Genomic DNA, 10661 nt, shown 5'->3' with positions numbered 1-10661 from the left:
CAACAACAAATATATATATATATATATATATATATATATATATATATATATATATATATACACACACATATATGTGTGTGTGTGTAGGAAAATATTTTATAAATAAGAATATGGGCTGAGAAATATAAATAAATGTATTTAAAATTACATATACCAGGTGAGAGGCTGTAAATAGCATGTTTTTTTCAATCTTTTTCATAGCTGTTCCCTATGTATGAGCGGTGGAATGCCCTGGCTGATAAAAGAAGCCATCAATTAATTAAGTATTTATCAAGCACACTTTGCTCCAGGTAGTGCTGCTTCTGAAGGCAATATTGTTCCTTTGGCTGGTATGCTTGATGAGTACACTTTAATCTATCTTTCCTTTGTTTCCTTTTTTCCATTTCCAATATGGCTTGCTTCATGAGTAATTCGGGAATTTATTCTGTAGTAACAGTGCTAACAGTGTGGAAGTGAAAAGACAGACTGCTTTGAGATTACCGAATATCATTTTGTCTACATTCATGATCTTCTTAGTGATCTAAAACAAAAGAAGTGCTGAAAGAAAATGACAATATAGTTTTCTTCCTGATTGAGAAAAAATTTCTCCTTTTTTAAATAAGGGGAAATATTTGAACATTTCAGAGAACAGCATGAAAAGGTGCCCCTTTTTTTCACAGAACAAATGATCTGTCAGGTTATCCAGCCGCCTGTGGCTATGGTTCTCTAAATGTGTCCTAGTTCCTTGTAAACACTTCACCACCCAGAGAACCATAAACTGCCCCAGGGAAGGGTCATTGTGATTAAATGAATCTTGTGACCTGGAGGCTACTAGTTTGTTCTCCGTAGATTAGGCACTAACTTGGCACTTCCCACAAAATAGTACTTCAAAGAAGTTTAGACTATTTCCCCACTGTGATCCATAATGCGATGTAAGCAACAGGCAGACTTTCAATGACAACTAGTGTTGACTGGGTACCTTCTACCATGCATCATCTAAAGATTGTACATGGGTTAACCCATTCAATGTTTGGGGAAATGACTATTAAAATTCTCAGTTTCATTGTAAGCAGACTGAAATAGAGGATTGCCCAAAGGGCATGTGATGATAAAGAACTGTGTTTAAACACAGCATTATACCAAAGCTCGATGCTTAGTTCATAAATTATACTTCTTTCTGATTTTCAAGTAGGCTTCACTATGTTACCAATAATAATGATGATGATAATTGCTTCAGCTTTCTCACTCTGTCATCCCAATGTACTCAGCAGTTTTGTCAAGTAGATGTCAAATACTGTAATCATTGTTTGCCTGAGGTCAAAATAGTGACAAGGCAACATTTCCCAAAAGCCAACAATCTTTAATGGGACAGGTAGGAGAACCAGTCTCCATCCAGGATCCAACAGGTGAGAATAATATGGAGTTGTGGGCTGGAGAGATGGCTTAGTGGTTAAGTGCTTCCTGTGAAGCCTAAAGACCCCGGTTCAAGGCTCGATTCCCCAGGATCCATGTTAGCCAGATGCACAAGGGGGAGCACGCGTCTGGTGTTTGTTTGCAGTGGCTGGAAGCCCTGGTGCCCCTATTCTCTTTCTTTCTCTCTCACTCTCAAGTAAATAAATAAAAGTGAACAAAAAAATTAAAAAAATATGGAGTTGTATATAGAAGTGAAGGGTGAGGGGTTAGTTGCAGGAACTTGGGTGATTCAAAGGCATCAGTGAAGAGCACACCCTGGCAGGAAAGATGCCTCTTGAAGCTGCATCACTTGATTTTCCTGTACAATTTTCAGGACGCTCCAATGGAGAAAGTTCTCTGTATTAAACTTATGGGTTTACCAAGTTAGACTTGGATGGAATTGTTTCTCTAGTCTGTTGTAGATGCCCTATCTAGACCAGATGAATGACCCTTATGATGGGTGAGAAAGCATCACCTGAGCCTTGTCTTTCTGAGAACAGAGCATATGCAGGCTACATTTCTTCATTAGGCATGGGGTGGTATAGCCCTTTGCTGTAGTTACAGTTGATATATGTGTATAGTTGTAGTTGCCCCCTGATATATGTGATAAGACATGTAACTGACACTGAGCTGTCTGAGCGTGCTATGTTCTTGGCTGGGAACCTAAGGTAGTGCTCATCCTCTATGTGATACAGAGTGGCATGCCTCCCTGATGCATGAGGCCCACCACATGTACATTTTTAAGATGGCTAGGGAGTAGACTGCAGTCCCTGGAAGTGGTATGATACATGACCATAACCAGTTGATAGGTGTCAGTTACATGGCCTCTGCTGTAGGCAATAAGGCATGCAATTGAGGCTACAAAGAACTTGCCTACATAGTGGAGAAATTACATTAGGAAAAAGACATACAGATACTATCCTTCACATTAATTTCTAATTTAGCATAGAAGAAGGATGAAAGGGAGTATGAGAAGTATTATACTGCTTTAAATAGATAGAAGATTCAAAAGAAATAATGTATAGATTTAATAAAGAGCCCTTACTACAATCAAAACACTTGGAAACCATCGGGAGAATTAGATAACAAAGAAAGATTGAAGTTGTAGTAACATAAGATACTTCTCATGTATGGTCTTTAATACAGAAGGAAATCTCCATGGTTGAGTTTGGAAACCTTTTTTTCAAGGTAAGGTCTCACTCTATCCCTGGCTGACCTAGAATTCACATTGATCCTCCTACCTTTGCCTCCTGAGTGCTGGGATTAAAGGCGTGCTCCACCATGCCTGGCTTGGAAACACTTTTAAATAGGAAATGATACATGCTCTCATAGCCGGACTTGTGGGTCTGTGTGATAAGGGGAAAGGTGGGATCATTATGGTTACCATAGAACTGGAGAAACTTAGTATAACTGCTAATCCCTCCTCAAGACAATGGGTGGCATAATTTGAGGCCTGCAAGTTGTACAGGGAGGTCCAGTGACCATCTGTCCTAAGTCACCACCCATGCTGGGATAGACTTGTTAGCCTTTGGGTTACCTATGCTTCTACAGTTAACTCCAGTGAACTCAGTGGTTCACCAAACTAGACTTGGGTGGAATTATCTTCTTGGCCTGCTGGTGGTGACCTCTCTGGAATGAATAGTGATGATTTTGTGTTTTCCCCAAGGAAAGTCACATAATATCTAGTATCTATGAACTTGTGTTTATTTTTATGTGGAACAGGAAAGAGTACAAAACTATATGAGAACAAGACTGAAAAGCTTGTACTTTTATATTGGCTCTTCCACTTGTGGCAAACAATTTTAAAGCAAATTATTCAATCATGTTGTTTAATTTTCCTTGATCATTACTTGGCAAGGAATTTTTTTCTGCTTAATATATTGTGAATGTAAAATACACATGAAGTCCCTGATCTATAATTACTTGATTCATGATTTTTCAATTTTATGGTGATGTGAAAACAATACACATTTGATAGGAATCATATTTAGGATTTTTACAGGCAAGTGATCGGTAGTAATCATTTTAAATTATGGGAAGCAAGCTATAGCCCCTGCTCAACCCTGTGATCATGGAAGGAGAAATGTCCTTTGTATATGCTTTAATTGCTGGTACTTCACTCTGAACTGTTTTTCACTAATAGATTGTTCTTTAAAATAACCAAGAGTAGTGTAGTCTTTTAGCACAAAAATCTCTCTATTGTGTATTATCTTTTTCTGTATTAACAACTTTGTAAAATCTTTGCTGCATATTTTCTGGATGATGGTTTGTTTCATTATATCCCTGTCTCTTTCATTAAAACTATATTCCCTTAAAGTCAGATATTGTTCTGTTTTGTTTACAAGTTAAACACTGGGACCTATCACTGGGCCAAGCACTTCATGAATATTTTAGTATTCTTGGGTAGCATTATGTCCCCTAGGACTGAGGATGTAGCTCAAATGGAAGGCTGCTTGCCCTGCATATGTGAGGCCTTGGGTTCAACCTCCAGCACCATAAAATAAATACAATACTATAAAGCTACCTTCATGAGTCTGGGATTATGGCTCAGTGGCAGAATTCTATAACTTTTCCCAATGTTGCTTACACCTTTAATTCTTAAAATCACTTTTTAATACTAGCTCATCTTCATGCCTGAGAATTCCATGATTTCATATTTACCACTTATTTCTTTCTTCATGTCTCAAGGATCAAGGCTGTCATATAACACAATGGTTAGTGTTATTTAATTGGCCCATTCTAAAGTTTTAAGACTTAAGCCCTATGTATGAGCCTCAGCTTGACTATTTACGATCCATAGGTCATTGAGACACTTTCACTTCAGGATACTTTTTTGTTTTGAGGGAGCATGTCTCTTACTGTGTAGTCCCAAGGTATCCAGCTTTATTTATTTAAGCAATTGGATAAAATAAAATACTATATTTTTCTGGAAGGTTTTTATGCATTATAAAGCTGAATCCATTTTTCTGGTATTGTTTTATTAATTTATTTTGAATGAATTACGGAGTGAGAAGAAGAATAGGTAATGGCTAAGAGAAGTTTAATCGAAGTACATCGTATGCTTGTGCAAATGTCACAACAAAACCCACTCTTTTGTATAATTTAAAAGTATAAATTAAAATGAAGCATAGGGCTTCTGTTCTCTGAGAAGGTACAGAGTAACTTCAATAAGTGTCAGCAAATACATTAAGCTTAACCCCAATGACAAAACTCCCCCATTCTTTTCCTTTAGCACACTCTGGAATTTAGAAGGTTCCTGGGCTGGCGATGTAGCTCAAGTGGTAGAATCCTTGCTTGCATGAGGCCTTGGGTCTGATATGCAGCAAAAAAATAAATAAATAAATTCTCCTGGCTGAGACTTGGGTTGTAACTTAGGGATACACTTGGGCATTGCAGCAAGAAAACAAACAATCCAAGTCTCATCTGTTGTTTGAGCCAAATTAAGCTAACATCTCATCAGGATTGCTATACATAATTCAGTAGTCAAAATATGTCATCCACTTTGAACAATGTCCAGCTCAATTTCTGTGTATCATTATTCTATAGGTTTCTAACTTTGGTATAATGCTTACATAAAAAGAAGTCAGCTAATATGACTTGATTTTAAATTGTCTATACATTTTGCCCAGCGAACATGGGGCTGTCAATACAATTTAGTGAAGAAATGGTTTGCTAAGGACATCACTACAAAATATCACTAACTGGGAAACACAGCCGGAATTTGTACCTTCATAGTCCTAGAAGTTAGTATTCCAAGATTAAGATGTACACAGGTGTGCCCTCGGGTTCTTACTGGCTTTGTGAAGGATGCCTTTTCACTGTGTCCTCATATGATCTTTCCTTGGTACATGCATGCCTTTGTCTACTAGTGTGTCCAAATTTCCTCTTCTTACAAGGATATCAATAAGTTTAAATGAAAAAATCCATCTTAACAGTCTTATTTTAACAACCTTGTCTACATATGGGGACATTCTGAGACATGAGAGCTTAGAGCTTTAACATGTCTTAAAGGCAGAGGGAGCAAAACCTCAATTCAGTTGAAAACACTGAGTGTCTGAGATAAGTTACAGACATTTATAATGTGTTTACTGTGCTGTGGAGCAGGTTTTCATTTTGTTTTGCTTTTGATTTAAACTCCATCTTTATTTCTTAATTAGATCTGTAATAGCAATTTATTCAGCCTTTAATAATTTGGAAGTTGTATCATTTTAAGAGAATATTTTAATAGTTATTTGTTAGAGAGAGAGAGAATTGGCACTCCAGGTCCTCTAGCCATTACAAACAAATTCCAATACATGTGCCACCTTGTGCACCTGGCTTATGTGGGTCCTGAGGAATTGGACCTGGATCCTTAGGTTTCAAGGCAAGTGCCTTCTTCAGCGCAGAAGTTGTGTACTTTATGATTAGTTGAATCGATTGACAATTATAAGCTTGTTTCATTAGAAAATAAGTAGAATTTTCAAATATGACAGGTATTTGATGTCAAAACATCCTAAAATTATGTGCTAGCTAGCAAAATGGAGCTGTCCATAAAGCACTTTAGGTGCAAGCATAAGGACTTGAGTTGGGGTCCCAAGACCTATGTAAAGGCAAGGCAGGGTGGCTTCCTCCTATAATCCCAGTGTTGGGGAGGTAGACAGGTACTTGCTGCCTAGCTTGTATATGCTCTAGGTTTAGTCAGTGAAAAATCTTGTCTCAAAAATAAAGTAGACCCTCCCCCAAACAATAACTGACTGATGCTCCCACAACACATAACACAGAACCCCATAGGAAATATCTGCAACACCACTGAAGAGGGTCCCCAGTGGAATGCCGGTAGGGACAAGGCAAAAGAAGATACCAACACATGATGTATCCATATGAAATATTTTGTTAATAATAATAATGATAAAGAAAAAATAAAATAAAATAAAGTAGAAAGCAATCAAGGAAGTCAACCTAAGTCAATTTCTGGCCTCCAAATGCATACTCAAATGTAACCACACATGTTTGTGAAAATGCACATACACTCATGTATCTCTCTCTCTCTCTCTCTCTCTCTCTCTCTCTCTCTCTCTCTCTCTTTCTCTCTCTCATGTATTCATGCAAAACATAAAAAAAAAAAAAAACTGTTTGTAGAGCTGGGGAGATGCCTCAGTAACTCAAACACTTGCTCCAAAAGCATGAGACCTGCAGTTTGGTCCCACAACAACACCCATGTAGATGCTGCATGGATATTTGCCCCCTTTGGTCCCAGAGCTTGGAGTAGAGGCAGTGAGTTCCTAGGGAAAGCAGGCTATCCAGACTAGGCCAATTGGTGAGTACTGGGCTCAAGTAAAAGTGCCTATTTCAGCCCATAAAGACTAGAGTGGGGCTGGAGAGATGGCTTAGCGGTTAAGCGCTTGCCTGTGAAGCCTAAGGACTCCGGTTCGAGGCTCGGTTCCCCAGGTCCCACGTTAGTCAGATGCACGAGGGGGTGCACGCGTCTGGAGTTCGTTTGCAGAGGCTGGAAGCCCTGGCGCACCCATTCTCTCTCTCCCTCTATCTGTCTTTCTCTGTGTCTGTTACTCTCAAATAAATAAATAAAAAATTTAAAAAAAAAGAAAAAAAAAAAGACTAGAGTGATTGAAGAAAATATCTCATATCAACCTCTAGCAAGCGCATGTGTGCACGCACACACACACACACACACACACACACGTGCTCCCACTTGCACATACACACAGTTTTAACAATAAGGAATGTATGTAATGCTTAAGAGCATGGCCTCTGGAATGTGACTGCCTTTATTGCATGATACCATTTTAACAGATAACTATTTCCAAGATGTATGGCCTTGGTTCCTTACCTCTAAGGAAATAACTGAGTCATTCCTACCCAGTATATTTATTGTTATTACATACTAAGTGATTAATAAATGAAGCAGATTTTATATTTCTTTGAAATTACAAATTAGCAAATCATATTTCCCTAATATTGGCAGTCAGAAAGTTGTGTTCATACTTATGGTACACACATATAGCTCATATACTATGTACAGTGATCTTTGACCATTATTAACTATACCATTAGCTACTTTGGGATTAATTCATTATAGTTTGGGATTGTTTATTTGGGGGTCAAGAGTTCTACAAGCCTTTATTTTCTGAAAATCAGAATGAATCCTAGGAGTGTTTGAATATTCTAAATTTTTACATAATGGAGATATTATGAGGTTTCAGGTAATATCAACTATAAAGAAAATTAGATTTTGTCTTTGAGAGCCAAATACTTTAACCCCACATAAAAAAACTTAATTTAGTTTAAAATTAAACAAAAATTATAATTTTTATTTCAGTTTTTATAAAAATTAAACTCTATATCCTCTCATGCTGTTCCCCTAAAAATTAGACATTTACACTTACCTGTTTTCTTAATCCTAATCTAATAAAAGCAATAATTATATCTATAAATAGTAGGTGATATAGTCACTAAACAAATAATGCCTATCCCATTCTATTCTTAGATGGTTATCTCTATACTTCTAAGTCTTTCCAACCAGAAAGGAATTCTCAGAGAGGGAGTGAAGTTGGTTGTTAATTAAGAATTTTGAGATAAGAAACTAAGAATGCTGGTTGTCAAGGCTTTGCCCAGTTAGTGTCTTTCCCACAGGAGTTTGCAGACACAACCTGGATTGACTAAATGCTACAATTATAGGAAAGGGAATTTAAAATTAAGATTAAAAGTGCATTGTTATCTGGTAAGGGCTATTAAGCAATGATGTAGATGCTCCTCAAATATTAATGGAGTTCTGTCCTAACAAACTCATGAAAAGTTAATAACATCCTAAATCAAAACTACATTTACTGCACCTAACCTACTGAGCATTACAGTTTAACCTAGCCCAGCTTAAATGTGATCAGAAAACTTGCATTAGCTTATTGTGGGGAAATTAATGTTATGCCAAGCCTACTTGACAATAAAGTGTTGCAATGTAATATATTAAATACTACAATCAAAGTGAAAATCAGAATGGCTGTAAGTGTGCTTCATTGTAAAGCTGAAAACTATGAATCAAAATTCATGAGTTAAAGACTGCCTGTATACTTTTTAATCATGGTTGTAGCACATCTCTTACTGTCCATATAATTGTGGGTGAAGAGAGAGGGATGGAGAGAGAGAGAAAGAAAACAAGAGTGAAAGAAAAAGAGGATAGGAATCAGAGAAAAATGTCATTAGTAACATGTTCTAACTAATTAGTTCAAATGTTGTAATGCTTGGATTCTCTGACCTATGAGAAAATCTGTGGGATAGCCATAGAATATACTCAGAGGAATTTAGCAGGTACCATGCAAGAAATCACCAAGTGGTGAGACAGCCATCTAAGTGAATTTTCCTCCTAGGGTTCTTTAATAGTATTCCTTTTGTTAGATGAGGAAAAAAGAATCCTACCTACTTTAACAACTACATTACATGATAATCAAGAGAATACCTGACTAGATTATTTTGAAATCATCAAGGAGTACATAGCAAAAGAGAAAACTAGCTTCAGACTTTAAAAATCAACTTTATTTCCAGGGACATCACAGATCTACAAAATTATTGTTTACTTTATCGATTTTTCTCCCTTCTTTGTCAAAGATTCGTGGTTTGATTCTGAGGTGAACATAAATGAGTGGGACTGTAAAATATACACATTTTATTTTCTAATTTCTTTCCTTCCCAGGGAGAGGAAAGCCTGACACTGACCCAAACCCTGATACTCTAAAATTTTAATCTCACTTGAATTTAATGACTGTGGATAATATCAGAAATATGGAGTGATTGACTGGGCACAGGATGAGTCGCCTACTGCCAGAGTTATAATTTTCCTGAAGTACTCTGGGGAAAAGCCCTGGTGACATGAACCAGATAAAGGGATATTTCAATATTGGGAGAACTGGGTGATCTTTGGGAACCTTCTCCTCTTAGAAAGGTTTATCAGTCCCAATTTACTTATCTGTCTATGTCTGTGAAGAATACTTGGCCAGTGGGGAGAAATCTACCCATTTTGATGGTTCCTCATGGTATAGATTCTGCAGGGAGAGAATCATCTGTTGGCTCTTTTATTCTCTTTGGCTCCATATCCACTCCTGGGAATACTATCAATTTGGGCTGCAGTTGGGCTCATCAGGGAATGTTACCCAGTCACCAGTTAATTCTATTGTAAGTTATTAAGCTTGTCTACTACCAAATACTGTGTTTTAGATAGGGTAGATGAATGATAAAACATGTTGGTACTTATACAGCGGTATTCAGAAGAGGCTTTTTCTAGAGATAAAGAATTAGTGGTTATAGCTATGAAATGAAAAAGAGAGTAAATATATTTTGTTTTAATTCCATATTGGAATGTTTTGAGGAGTTATTTTATGGTAAATTTGCATCTGTTTTTAAGATCTACATTTAAGACATACTGCCTTTTTCTGGTGATCTTACAAATTATCTAATACAACCGCATCATTGTGAAAAGACCAGCTATCATTAACCATAAGGTTCACCCCACACTCTTGGCATTGTTCAAGGTCATAAACCTTCACATACACAAATGTAATATATGGATTATATTTATGTCTCACAATTGTACAATGCATGCATTATTATCACTGTTTTACATGTTAGGAAACTGAGGCTCAGGGGAAGTAAAGGACTTGCCCAAGGCAGCATTAGTAATTGGTGAGTCAATTTTGGACCCAGAGATACCTTGTTCTAAAGCTGATTCACTAGCATTATACTGTGTTGTTGTAATGACAGGAATAGAAACAGACTGCCTGACACCCTGCCCCATTCCCTTTCCATCAAGTTATGATGGACTGGTTTTCTAAACCAAAACTTACTATGACAGTAAGGTACATTTGACTTGCCCCTTGTGGTCACTTTTACTGAGGCATTGGAGAATTGTAAAACTATTACAAAATAGTGGTAAGTAATTGCTTTTATAGAAGAATAGATAATTTCATGGTAGAAAACAAAAGACAGGACTTACTGTGACCTGGATTATGTTGAGAATATAGGCATAGTCTTTAAGTTCAATGTTGTTTAGCTTCAACAGAAAAACTATAGAAGGTCTTTGATCACATAAATTCCACAACTTCTACGTATACGGAGACCTGAACATTAATGGACTCAAATTCTTTGGTTCTGGCTTCCTGTTTTTATCCTATTTCTCAGGTGAGAGGATTAAGCTGACAGTACAAATACTTTGTAGACAAAAGGCACTGCTTACAAGATGGCAA

The sequence above is a fragment of the Jaculus jaculus genome, chromosome 13 (assembly GCF_020740685.1).
Source record: "Jaculus jaculus isolate mJacJac1 chromosome 13, mJacJac1.mat.Y.cur, whole genome shotgun sequence".
NCBI classification, from domain to species: Eukaryota; Metazoa; Chordata; class Mammalia; order Rodentia; family Dipodidae; genus Jaculus; species Jaculus jaculus.
This window is presented reverse-complemented; position numbering follows the sequence as displayed.